This window comes from Panthera uncia, assembly GCF_023721935.1.
Source record: "Panthera uncia isolate 11264 chromosome B2 unlocalized genomic scaffold, Puncia_PCG_1.0 HiC_scaffold_24, whole genome shotgun sequence".
In the NCBI taxonomy this organism is placed as follows: domain Eukaryota; kingdom Metazoa; phylum Chordata; class Mammalia; order Carnivora; family Felidae; genus Panthera; species Panthera uncia.
In genome coordinates this window covers 38,020,708-38,034,828 of record NW_026057580.1, presented here as the reverse complement: position 1 = coordinate 38,034,828, position 14,121 = coordinate 38,020,708, and the positions used below count along the sequence as shown (strand labels likewise).

Here is a 14,121-nt window from a genome sequence, read left to right as displayed (position 1 = left end):
GAACCTCTAAACGTATAAATAAAAGAACAATAACCTCGAGAAAGTGATTACTGCCAATAAAAAAACATAAGTTAGAAAAAACAAACACATTATTAAAACATAAGTTTAGGGCAACTTACAGTAGGAGCAAAACCTTAAATCCTTAAAAGTCCTGGAGAGCATTTCACATTTCAATATCCTACTATAGCTGACATTAGTAATAATGGGAATAGAAAATTATGTCCACTAAACTCCACTTACAAAATTAAGTGGAAGAAGAGATAAAGGTTAAGAAGAGATCCCAGTAAGTATCACAAATCAAATAAATGCATTTTTCTCCATATGCTTCACTAAAATGACAGTAAAGGAAGGAGAGGAGAAAAAGTAGAAACCCTTAAGAACAAAAAGAAAACCAGAAAGGAGATAACAGTAAATGAGAGATATAACTAAACTGAAAGATGAAAACGTGATGGATGGGGAGGCACTGACTTAGTTGACTAGAGAAAACACACCTAAATACCTACAAGGGCACAAATATTACCAAACTGACACAAGAAGATTTGAACACTGCTGCATCAATAAAAGAAACTGAATTATTACAAATATTTCCATAAAGAAATAATCAGGCCCAAAAGGCCTCTCTAGTAATTTTTTTATACAGGTTATTTTTATTTCACAGTAAGTAATTTCATCCTATTTTTTAAGTAAACTCTACCCCCAACATGGGGCTCAATCTTACAACCCCAAGTTCAAGAGTCACATGCTCTAATGACTGAGTTAGCCAGGTGCCCCTATAGTAATTTCTTTCAAGCTTGTAAGAAAGAGCAACACATTTATTTTCCCAGAAAATAAAAGAAGGGGAAATACCCTGCACTGACTTCGCAAAGTAAAGTAAAGTATCTGGATTCCAAACCTGACAATGACACCCAAGGAAGGAAAATTACCACTCTCTCATGGAGACAAATATAAAATCCTAAATAAAATATCAGCAAATCAAATCCAGTAATATGTAAAGAAAAATATATACTAATCGAGCAGAGTTTATTCCAAAAGAATCAACATTTAAAAATCATAAATATAATTCACAAAACAAATACTTTGCAACAAACAGAAAACAGTAACAAATACTGTTTAGGGGCACCTGGGTGGCTCAGTCAGTTAAGCGCCTGACTCCTGATTTTGGCTCAGGTCATGATTTCACAGTTCCTGAGTTAGAGCCCAGCGTTGGGCTCTGCGCTGACAGTGTGGAGCCTGCTTGAGATTCTCTCTCTGCCTCTCCCCTGCTTATGTGTTCTCTCTCTCCTTCTCTAAATAAAGTTCTAAAAATTTCTTTAAAAATTAAAAAAATAATTTTTAAAAATTTAATAAATACAGTAGACATTAATCCAACTACATCAATAATCACTCTGAACATCAATGGTTTAGGTGCACCAATCAAAAGACAGAGTTGTCAAAGTGGATCAAACAACAGACCCAACCATATGCCATCTACAAGAAACATACTTCAGACACTAAATAAACAAATGGACACATACAGATTAAAAGTAAACAGATGGGGAAAGATATACCACACTAACAATAATCAAAAGAAAGCAGGAGTAGCTATGTTTTCAGACAAAGCAGATGTAAAAGCAAGGAAAGTTATTAGAGATAAAGAAGGGCATTACATAATGTTAACAGAGTCAATTTTCTTTAATTTTTTAATATTTATTTTTGAGAGAGAGAAAGCACACCTGCACAAGTGGGCCAGAGAGAAAAAAGGCACAGAATCTGAAGCAGGCTCCAGCTCTGAGCTGTCAGCACATAGGCCGATGAGGGGCTTGAACCCATGAACCATGAGATTATGACCTGAGCTGAAGTAGGATGCTTAACCATCTGAGCCACCCAGGCACCCCAACAGAGTCAATTTTCAATGAAGACGTAACAATCCCTAATATGTATGTACCTAACAACAGTGTTAAACTATATAAGGCAGAATCTAATAGAATTCCAAGAAGAAAACAGAAGACCTGTTACAATAATTGGAAACTGTAACATTCCTGTATTAGAAATGGACTGTGACAGTGGGCAGAAAATCACTGAGAACAAAGTTGAACTCAATAATACCACCAACCAACTGGAGATGATGGACATCTACAGACCACTTCTTCATCCAACAACACAAAAATACACATTTTTCCCAAGCTCACATGGAATGATTACTAAGACAAATTACATTCTGAGCCATAAAACACTTTAACAAATTTACAGAAACAGAAATCACACAACGTCTGCTCTGAGATCACAACAGGAGTAAACTAGAAATCTGTAAGTGAAAGGCTAGAAATCAACAAATGGAAAATTCCAAAATACGTGGAAGATCACAACACCTCTAAATAACAAATGGATCAATGAAGAAACCTCAAAATAAATTTAAAAATATTTTGAACTAAATAAAAATGAAAGCACAACTTACCAAATTTGAGAGATATAGTGGAAGGAGTATACACAGGGAAATTTATAGCACTGAAATCATGTATAAAGAAATATCTCAACTACGTCACCTAAGCTTCTATCTTAGGAAGCTAGAAAAAGAGCAGTTCAAAACTGAAGCATAAGAAAAGAAATAATACAAATTAGGGCATAAATCAATGAAACTGAATAGGGAATCAATAAAAAAAAAAAATCAACAAAACCAAAATCTGGTTCTTTAAAGACTAATGTAATCCATAAGCTGCCAGCCAGGCTAATTAAAAAGAGGGAAGACACAGGGATACCTGGGTGGTTCACTCAGTTAAGCATTCAACTCTTAGTTTCAGCTCAGTTGATCATCTCATGGTTCTATGGATGAAGCTCTGTAGCGGGCTCCACACTGACAGCATGGAGCCTGCTTGGGATTTTCTTTCCCCCTCCCTCTCAAAATAAATAAACTTAAAAAAAAAAAAGGCGGGGGGGGGGGAGACACAAATTACTAGTATCATAAATGAAAAAGGAACATCACTACAGATCTCATAGATATTAAAAGAATAAAGGAATAGTATTAACTACACATCCAAATTTAATAACCCAGATGAAATGGGCCACTTCCTTAAAAGATACAAGCTACCAAAACTCACACAAAAAGAAACAAATGATCTGCATAAGCCTCTATCAAAGAAATGTAATCAATAATTACTTTCCAAAACAGAAAACACCATGCCCAGACGGGTTCACTAGTGAATTCTACCAAATATTTATGGAAGAAATTGTATTAATTCTCTATTATCTCTTTCAGAAGATAGAAGCATTCTATGAGACCAACAGCACCCTAGCATCAAACCAGATAGAGACATTTACTAACAAATTGAATCCAACAATGTGTAAGAATTATGCACCATGACCAAATGGGATTTGTCTCAGCTTTGCAGGACTGGTTCATCATTCAAAAATTAATGTAATCCATTTTATCAATAGGCTGAAAAAGAAAAGTCATACAATCCTATCGATAGAGGCAGAAAAAGCACTTGATGAAATTCAACTCCTATTCATGATTTTTAAAATTCAATAAACGAGGAATACGGAGGAACTCCCTAAACTTAATAAAGAGCATCTGCAAAAATCTACAGCCAACATCACACATAATGGTGAGAAACTGAAGCTTTTCCACTAAGATCAGGTACAAGGGAGGAATGATCTCTCATCATTCCTTTTCAGTAATGCACTGAAAATTTTGCTAATTCAATAAAACAAGAGAAGGAAAAAAAGAGAGCTATAGATTGGGAAAGAAGAAATAAAACTTTGTTCAGAGATGATATTTCCACATAAAATCCAAAATAATCCATCAAAAAAAATGCAACTAAGAAGCAATTATACTGTCTGAAGAATATAAGATTAATACAAAAAGGTCAATTGCTTTCCAATATACCAATAATAAAAAAGTGGAATTTGAAATTAAAAGCACAATACCACTTACATTAGCATGCCCCAAAATATAATACTTAGCTGTAAAGCTAACAAAATATGTACAAGAGCTATAAGGAAAACTACAAAACTCCAATAAAGGTAATCAAAGTAGAACTAAATATCATGGATAGCATGACTCAATATTGTCAAGTTACCAATTCTTCCCAACATTATCTACAGATTTAATGCAATTGCAATAAAAATCTCAGCAAGTTATTTTGTAGATAGTGAGAAACAGATTATAAATTTATGTGGACAGGCTAAAGACCCAGAATAGCCAACACAATATTTATGAAGAACAAATCTGGAAGACTAACACCACCCAACTTTGAGTCTTACTATAAAACTACAGTAATCAAGTCAGTGTGGTGTTGGCAAACGAATAGACGAATCAGTAGAAAAGAACAGAGAACCCAGAACAGACCCACGTGAACATAGTTGATCTTTGACAAAGGAACAAATGCAATACAATGTAAGAAAAGTTAGTCTATTCAAAAAAATGGTGCTGAAACAACTGGACATCCACATGCAACAAAATGACTCTAGACACAAACCTCACATCCTTCAAAAAAATTAATTCAAAATGGATTGCAATGGAAAACTATAAAACTCCTACAACGTAACATAAGAGAAAACTTAAATAACCTTGAGTATGACAATGACTTTTTAGATAACAACACCCAAGGCACAATCCATGAAAGAATTAATAAGCTGGACTTCATTAAAATTAGGCACTTCTGCTATGCAAAAGACAACATCAAGAAAATGAGAAGACAAACCAGGCTGGGAGAAAATATTTGCAAAACACACATCTGATAAAGAATTGTATCCAAAATATACAAAATACTCTTAAAGTCATTAAAAAGAAAACAAATTTAAAAATGGGCCAAGGAGCACCTGGATGGCTCAGTCAGTTAAGTGGCTAAATTCGTCTCAGGTCATGACCTTGTGGTTCGTGAGTTCAAGCCAAGTATTGGGCTCTCTGCTGTCAGCACCGAGCCCACTTCAGATCCTCTGTCTCTCTCTCTCTCTCTGCCCCTCCTGCTTGTTAAAAAAGGAGGAGGAGGAGGGGGGAGAAGGGGGAGGAGGAGAAAAATGGGCCAAAAGAGGGGAGGAGGGTTGCAGGACAGGCAAAATGGGTGAAGGGGAGTAGATACAGGTCTTCTATTGTGGAATAAATCACAGGAATAAAAGGCACAGCACAGGGAATACAGTCAATAGTACCATAGGAGCATTGTATGGGGACAGACGGTAGCTACACTTGTGGTGAGCATAATAGATTTGTGGAATCACTATGTTATGCACCTGAAACTAATGTAACACCGTGTGTCAACTATTCTACAATTTTTTTTTAAAAAGGAAGGGCCTTGGATATCTCAGCTGGTTGAGCATCCAACTCTTGATATCAGCTCAGGTCGTGAGATCAAGCCCCACGTCAGGCTCTGCCCTGAGCATGGAGACTGCTTAAGATACTCTCTCTCTCCCTCTCTCTCTGTCCCTCCCCCCACTTGCACACATGCATGCTCTCTCTCTCTCAAAATAAACAAATAAACATTAAAGGGGCGGGGCAAAGACCTTAACAGACACCTCACCAAAGAAGATAGAGATGACAAATAAGCACATGAAAAGATGCTCCACATCATCGGTCATCAGGGATATGCAAATAAAAACAATGAGAAACACTCCCATTAAAATAACTAAAATCTGGAATACTGACAACATCAACTGCCGGTAAGGATGTACAAAAAGAATTCTCACTCATTGCTAGTGGGAACACAAAATGGTACGGTTTGGGATTTCTTACAAAACTACACATACTGTTACCATACAGCAAATGCACTCCTTGATATTTAACTTGGTATTTAAGGAGTTAAAAACTTACATCCACACTAACATCTACACACAAATGTTTATAGCAGTTTTATTTTAACTGCCAAAACTTGGAAACAACTAAGATGTCCTTCAGTAGGTGAATGGATAAATTATGGTGCATTCAGACAATGGAATATTATTTCCCTAAGAAGGAATGAGCTATCAAGCCATGAAAAAACATGAAGAAAACTTAAATGCATAACTACATACTATATGATTTCAACTATATGACATTCTGAAAAAAGGCAAAACTATGGGGACAGTAAAAAGATCAGTACTTGCCAAGAGTATTTTGGGGGAGGCAGGTTTAAAGAATGAATAGGTGGAGCACTGAATTTTATGGCACTGAAAATATTCCATGATATTATGATGATGGATACATGTCATTATACATCTCTCCAAACCCACAAATTATATACAACAGCAAGAGTGAATTACACTATATATATGAACTTTGGGTGATTATGCTGTGCCAATGTAGGTTTATCAATTGTAACAAATATACCACTCTGTTGGGAGATATTGATATGGGTGGAGGCTATGCACATGTGGGAGTAGAAGGTACATGGGAAATCTGTGTACCTTCCTCTCAACTTTGCTGTGAACCTAAAACTGCTCTTAAAAAAAAGTCTTTAAAAAAATAAATAAGTAAATACTTTGCACGGTTAGGGGAAAAAAAAAAAAAGCCTGTTTTTTTTTTTTTCCAATTTCACTGAGATGTAATTGTCATATAACACTATAAATTCAAGGTGTACACCATAATAACTTGAATTACATATATTGTGAAATGATTACCACAATAAGTTCAGTTAACATCCAACACTTAATGGAGATACAAAACAAAAAGTTATTTTCCTGGTGATGACAACTCATAAGAGAACTCATGAGAACTTTTTTCTTGTGATGATCTACTGTCAATAACTTAAAAAAAAAAAAACCATACAGATGTTAACTAGAGTCATCATTTTGTACATTAAATCCTCAGTACTGGAAGTTTGTACCTTTTGACCACCTTCTCTAAGTCCCCAACCCTCACCTCACTTCCTGCCTCAATAACCACAAATCGGATCTGTTTAAGATTCCACATGTAAGTGAAATCATACAGTATTTGTCTTTCTCTGACTTCTCTCACTTAATATAATGCCCTCAAGGTTCATACACGTTGTCTCAAATTGCCAATGTCCTTGATTTTTATGGCTGAGTAATATTCCACAGTATGTAAGCATGTATATGACTATTTCTTTATCCATTCCTGGTCAACGGATCTTAGGCTTTTTAAATGTCATGGCTATTATAAATAATGCTGTGAACATCTGGGTGCAGCTATCTTTTTGGTACTTTTTTCTTAAGTTTTTACATAGTGTAATATTAATTTCACTTGTATAATATAGTGATTCCACACTTCCATACAACACCTGGTGCTCATCACAAGTGTACTCCTTAATCCCCATCACCTATTTCACCCATCCCTCCATCCATCTCCCCCCTGACATTGTTTCCTTCGATATATTCCCAGAAGTGGAATGATGAATGATGTTGAGCACCTTTTTCATGTATCTGTTGGCATCTGTATGTCTTCTTTGGAAAAATGTCTATTCAAGCCCTTTGTCCATTTTTAATTGGATTATTTGGGGGTTTTGGTAATGAGTTGTAGGAGTTCTTTATATATTTTGGATATTAATCCCTTACAATATAAGACTTACAAATACTTAATAAAGTCTTTAAAATACTTTTTCAATATAAAGAAAACATAACATATACACTATAAATAGACTTCCAAATTCTGTTAACCCAGCCTGTATACCTGACTGGCGTTCTCCTGCTGCCATAAAACGAATAAAACAAAAAAGTTATAATACAAAGGACCAATAAGACCAAAGGATTTCTTACATGACGAAAAGCACAAGCCATTGGGAAAAAAAACAACAAATGACTACATTACATTGAAAAATTCTGTTCAAGGGTCTCCTGGGTGGTTCACTCTGTTAAGTGTCTAACTCCTGATTCCAGCTCCAGTCATGATCACACGGTTTGTGAGATCAAGTCCCCTATCGGGTTCTGCGCTGACACCACGGAGTCTGCTTGGGAGCGCTCTCTACCCCCTTCTCTCTCTGCCCCTCACCTATTTGCATGCACGCTGTCTTTCAAAATAAATAAAAAATAGAAATAAAAAATTCTGTTCATAAAATTATTCATTAAAAAATAAGTAATAATTTCATAAGATGTATGTTTAATCCATAAATTCAGCGAAAGTTTCCTGTCCAGAGTATATAATATAGAACTCCAAAATTCCAAGAGAATGCCTATTTTAGGCAGAAGATATGAATGAATTAAGAACAGAAACACATACACACAAAAACAAAAGCACAAAAAGAAACTCATAGTATATTTTGTTTACTTTACTCAAGAGCCCGAAGCTCACAGAACAGGGATTAGCTCCAGCTTGGCACTCAATATTTTTTGAATGTTCAATGAACAAGGAGTTATTTTTTTTAAAAAAATTTTTAATGTTTATTTTTGAAAGAAGGAGAAAGAGAGAGAAAGAGTGTGTGCTAGCGGGCGAGGGGCACAGATAGAGGGAGACAGAGACTTGGAGGCAGACTCCCTGCTATCAGCGCGAAGCCTGACCTAAGGCTGTAACTCATGAACCATGAGATCATGAGCCAAAGTCAGATGCTCAATGGACTGAGCCATCCAAGCACCCAGGAATATATATGTTTTTTAATGCAGCAATAAAGATACTCAATCTCACTACAGACCAGAATATTATAAATTAAAACCACCATCTGATAACCCCATCAGACTGGCAAAAATTAAAACATCAAACATTATGAAGTGGGTGATGATGTGTATAAACTGGAAAATTTAAAAACTGTTAATCAAACCACTCTGGAGACCAATTTGACAATATCTACATAAAGCTGGAACTGTACACGATCCAATGATTCCATCACTTAAGGGATACACTAGATCAGGTGTCAGTGAAGTATGGCCCAGCTAAATATGGACTACTGCCCGTTTTTATGAGACCTAAAAACTAAGATGGCTTTAACATTTTTAAATGGTTGAAGGGAAAAAAAATCAAAACAATGTTTCATAACACATAAAAATTATTAAAAAATTCAAATTTGAGTGTCCATCAAGTTTTACTGGCACACAGCCACATTTGTTTACTTATGTCTCATCTATGACTGCCTTCTTACTAAAATAGCAGCATTGAGTAATTGGAACAGAGAGTGTTCAGACTGCAAAGTGTAAAAACATTTACTATCTGGCCCTTTAAACAGAAAGTTTGCTGACCTCTGCCCTACAGAAACACACACACACACACACACACACACACACACACACACGTGCACAAGGAAATGTACTTTTAAAAGATTTCATAGTAGCAATATGAAACATATGAAGGTATACATAGTAGCAATGTATGTAATAAAAAAAAGGTGGCTACAACCTAAACTTCTACAAATGGGAATGTATAAATAAACTGTAGTATATCCATACTATGAGATACTAATTGACAATGAAAATGGAAGTTCTTATCAACATTAATCCCTCAAACAATGCTGTAAGAATGATAAGCAAGTTGCAGAAAAATACAGAACATAACTCATATTCTAAAACATGCAAGATAATTTACACGTGCGCACGCACATGTGGGTGCACGCGCACACACACACACACACACACACACACACACACACACACACAGTTTAGAGATACATACATAAAGAGTAAAGTACAAAGAAATGCATGGGAAAGATAACTACCAAATTAAGAATAGTAGTTACCCCTGGAGGTAGGAGGATGCAAAAAGGATAGGGTTTACCCCAGCTTCAACTATACTGGTAATGTTTTCTTTTGGCTAGTAAGCAGAACATGAGTTTTTGCTATACTATTCTTCATATTTCACATAGATGTAAATATTTCCTAATAACTTTTAAACTATCACCATAACGTTTTACAATAATGAAAAATAGGATAATTTTTTTAAACTTGAAACTTCTGCAACTGACAAATGTAAAAGCAGTAAAATATAAAGAGGAATTAAATGTCAATGTCAGAAAATCTCAATAAAGCAATTTCAGGTGGCTCTGTAGCACTATCGCCCCAGTCTTTCTTAAGAACTTGTCAGGATCCTCCAAAGACAGTTCTATTGGAGCTCCAAGCACCATGTTACAGGTACCCTGCTGAAGAGACCAGGTGAAGAGGCCTTTACACTACATGGAAAGAGAAGGGTCCACCTTTCCACATCTACTAGAGTCAAGACATTTGAATGAAGCCATCTTGGAACCTCCAGACCAGGGACATATATTATGTAAAGAAGAATCACCCAGCTGAGGTGACTTTCTCAAATCCCTAATCTATAAAGCCTTTGTACTTTTGAACAGAAAACAGACCAATAGATTATCCAAAACTATCTCAAAATGAAGTCTAAATATATTATATTCTTGGAAGTGATATTAAATTAGATTTCTCAGGAGTCACCAAAACCACATACTCTTTGCATCGGGATGGAGCTACTACTGCTCAGTATTCTTTGTTTATCTACTTCTTTGTTCCATTCAGTGGATTTCTACAGACCTTTTGGCAGGATGCCAGCATACAGTTAGTTCTGTCCAAGGTCTTTATCAGGCAGCTGTTTGGTGCTACTGGTGTTTCTGGAAGCTCCTTGATCTTCTATAGAACAGAAATATCAAGCAGTGGTATCTTATCCCAAAGTAATACAGGTGGTTCTATCTTTACAAGATAGAAAAAATTCAGTTATCTCTAAAAATTCAGTTATCTCAAGCTGATGCACACAAAGTTCCAAAGTCAGGAAATGAACAACTCAGAAATGACTGTAAGAGACAAACAGCACCAAAGAAAGGTGAGAAGATCATCAGGGTAAGAGAGGAATTCAGTATCCAGGGAGATGGACCAATGACATTTTAATTCTGAACATGAAATGCATAATTCAACAAGGAAAAAACTGACAGAAAACTTAAATTAGAAGGTAAACTTGAGAAACAGGCAAAGCTTGTAAATGGTGAAGACAAAGGAGACTCAAGAGTTGGTACTCAAACTGGGAAGGAAATGCTGATGAAGACTCCCAGACTTAATCGCTATTATGACAAAACTAAATCATTCTTTGATAAAATCTCCTATGATATTAGAGAATGGAGACCAACCTAGGCTGAAGAAAGATCAAATGCCAAAATATTTGGAATCCCACTTCATCCAAACAGTGGTCATAGGAGTTATAGAGGCAGAGTCAACAGAGGTCATGATGGTGAAGAGGTAGTATCTTCACCATGTTTTCACAATTTAGTGGCAGATTCATATATAGGAGGTAGTGGGGTAGAAAGCTTGCAGATTTTTGAATGAGGGAAAACAACAAAGTTATTACATAGTCTACAAACAGGTCTCAGGGAATTTCTAGCTCTTCATTAGATTGCCATTTGGTTTCAATCTTTGCAAAAACTGAAGAAGTGAATTTACTATATGCTGGATACACACACTGGCTTTTTTTGTTGTTGCTCTCCCTACTCTATTTCAAAGACTATACTGCAGTTAATATGGGGGGGAGGGGGGAACCATACTAAAAAGCAAACATGAAATGTATTTGAAATAGCCAAAAACCTCTAAAAGCAAGATCAGAATATGGTTTGCTGTATTGCTACTCAAGCTTGTAGCTTCAGATGTCCTCAAGGTAATTGTTGTTAACCTGCGACAAGGCAGAATGTCTAAACGTCTCCGTGTGACCCCAATGATTGTACCAATTTTAGCAATGAAAGTCCTGTATCCTCAGGAGAAAGGGGTCCTAATTTTTAGTGATGGATGCAGAAAATTATGTAAAGTACAAAACCTAAGATAATCCAAAGAATAGGGCTAAAGAAAAACCATCTGTAATATCAAACAGATACTGCATAGATTATCTACCTTCCATACTTGTTGTCTTTTTTTTTTTTTAAGCTGATGTTGGCAATCATAATTTGCGGTTCATAATAACAGATTACCATCCATTGTTGCATCATTCCAAGCAACAGGACTTTAAGTATACAAGTTAAGTGGGTTATAATCATGATCATTAATAGTCTGCTGTCCTTGACTTTGTATATTAACTGTTGTGTTTTGTACAGAGATAGTGTGAGATAGTGTTTAATTTTTAATACCATAAATAGTGTGACCACGTTTTCTAAGAGTTCAGGTAATGAAAATGAAAAAGACTACAATAACAACTCCAGCATGACCCAAACATCACCAAGTGAAAGAAAAAAGGAAAGAAAAATTTCTAACATTCTTCCTCTTTTCTTACTTACGCTTACCTCGATTCAGAAATTCTTGAATCAGTCCCTGATCAAAGAGAAGTCAAACCAATGACTGTTTATTTTGCTCTTTATACCTGTGAAACAAATTACAAATTGTGTGGCCTACTTTGTTCCATCTTCTGTAGCTTCCAACTGCCAAGAAATTAGAAACTTTTGGATCTCGTAAGAACTGTCATTTTCAAGTTTAAGCAATATTTTGGCTTTGTGAAAAGAATTAAAAAATATATACATACCAGGTAAATGGGAGAAGAAAGGTGGCTGTATAAAGATGGTTGCAAATTCTTTGCCACTCTTGGCACTGAATGGTGGTCTACTTCCCTCCCCTTGAATCTGGGTTGATTCTGTGACATTTTTTGCCAATAGATGTGGCAGAAGTGACTGGGTAATTCCTGAAATTAAGCCTTAAGAGATCTGTGGCTCTTGTTCTTGTCCTCTTAGAGTGCCGCTTCTTCAATAACTGATAATTCCCCATAATTCCCTATTATTTTTCCTTCTGTTGTCTAGACCCCTCTCAAAGGGAAAGTAGGAAAGAGGAAGAGTGGGGAAGCAAAGGGATAAGGAAAGGAGGGAAGGAAGAGAGAAGGAAATGCTGAAGGAAGTTAAGATTATATATGTCAGGTGCCAAGCTCCAGTTCTGATTTTCCCACCAAGTTGTTCTAGATCATATAACCCCTCTACAACTCTTGATTTCCTCAAATACTCAACATAGTTTTGTAATGGCAACAGAAACAATCAACTTATGGAAATGTAGACATGTAGACTATATAATTCCATTTCCTCCTTCCTCTCTGACTACACCAATGAACCTATAATATCAAGAACAATCAGCTAATGGGCGCCAGGTGGGCTCAATCGGTAGCGCATGCAACTCTTGATCTCAGAGTTGTTTGAGCCCCACAATGGGTGTAGAGATTACTTACTAGATAATAATAATAAAATAAAATCCAAAAACAACAAGCTAATACCTAGAAAAAGAAAGGTAGTAAGTGAAAGAAAAGTAAAAACTAGAATTCAAATAAAAACAACAGCAATATGAAAGAGAAGGAAAGCAAGAAAAGGAAGTTCTTTTTCTCTGACTACTAAGAAAATCAATATAGCAATACCAAGTAACACATAGTGCTCAGGATTATATGCCCGGAATTGTTCTATTAAACATATTAACATATTTAATGTTCATGGAAAGTTTATGAGGTAACTTCAGTTACCATTCTTGGTTCACAGATATGAAAACACAAAAGTGGTGAGCCAAATGTTGAACCCTGGCAATCCAGCTTCTGAGTTCACACTATTACATTTCTAATGAAAATACCTTTTATGAAATCAACTCAACTGGGATAAAACCAGGAAATAAGCCCACTTAAGTAAGGAGTAAACAAGGAATGATACTGTGATGCAGTTTCTAAGAGTAGTCCTATCAACAGAAAAAGAAACAGGGCTAAATGGATAACTTTGTGGTGTGTTCCACTTAGCAGGTGGAAACTAAAGACCTTGCTCATATTCATGGAATGCCAATCATTTAGAAGAAATTGTGCTTTAGTTCAAGAGATCCTATGAAGTATTTATTTACAGTTCTCAGTAAAACTGACAAACTGATTGCGTTCTGAATTACACTTATATGTAAAATAAAAGTATGGTTAAGGGGAAATAGAAAACATTTTTCATTTGGAGATTTAATACATTTTGCTGGTATAGAGGGCAACAGAGCAATAATTCAGCATCAGGCTTTTCAAGCTAGTGGTCAAAGTCCACAAAAGGAGTTGGACCCACAGTAAAAAGGGAAACAAAGTAGTTACGTTGGTATATGTGTGTTTGTACACAAAAGGTAAGGCCAGGAAAAATCGGAGTAAATAATGGTGAAGCAATTAGTTGGTAAGAAAAAGGAAAAAAAAAAAAAAAGGGAGAAAAAAGCTCTATTTGAGTAAGTGTAGTATAAAAAAAAAAAGGAACAAATGAGAGAGCAAGTAGATTTGTTAAAGGTTCCACAGGGGAGATAAAGGTTCCACAGGAGGAGGAGGAGGAGGAGGAGGAGGAGGAG

General features: G+C 35.8%; 1 protein-coding gene and 1 pseudogene across 2 annotated transcripts in view; one reads left to right on the top strand and one right to left on the bottom strand.

The window, feature by feature from the left end:
* The window catches only part of SENP6 (SUMO specific peptidase 6), a 115,082-nt gene that overhangs the window by 96,482 nt on the left and 4,479 nt on the right, over positions 1-14,121 (bottom strand). The window lies entirely within an intron of this gene.
* Positions 10,107-11,292, top strand: LOC125937933 (protein LSM14 homolog A-like; annotated as a pseudogene).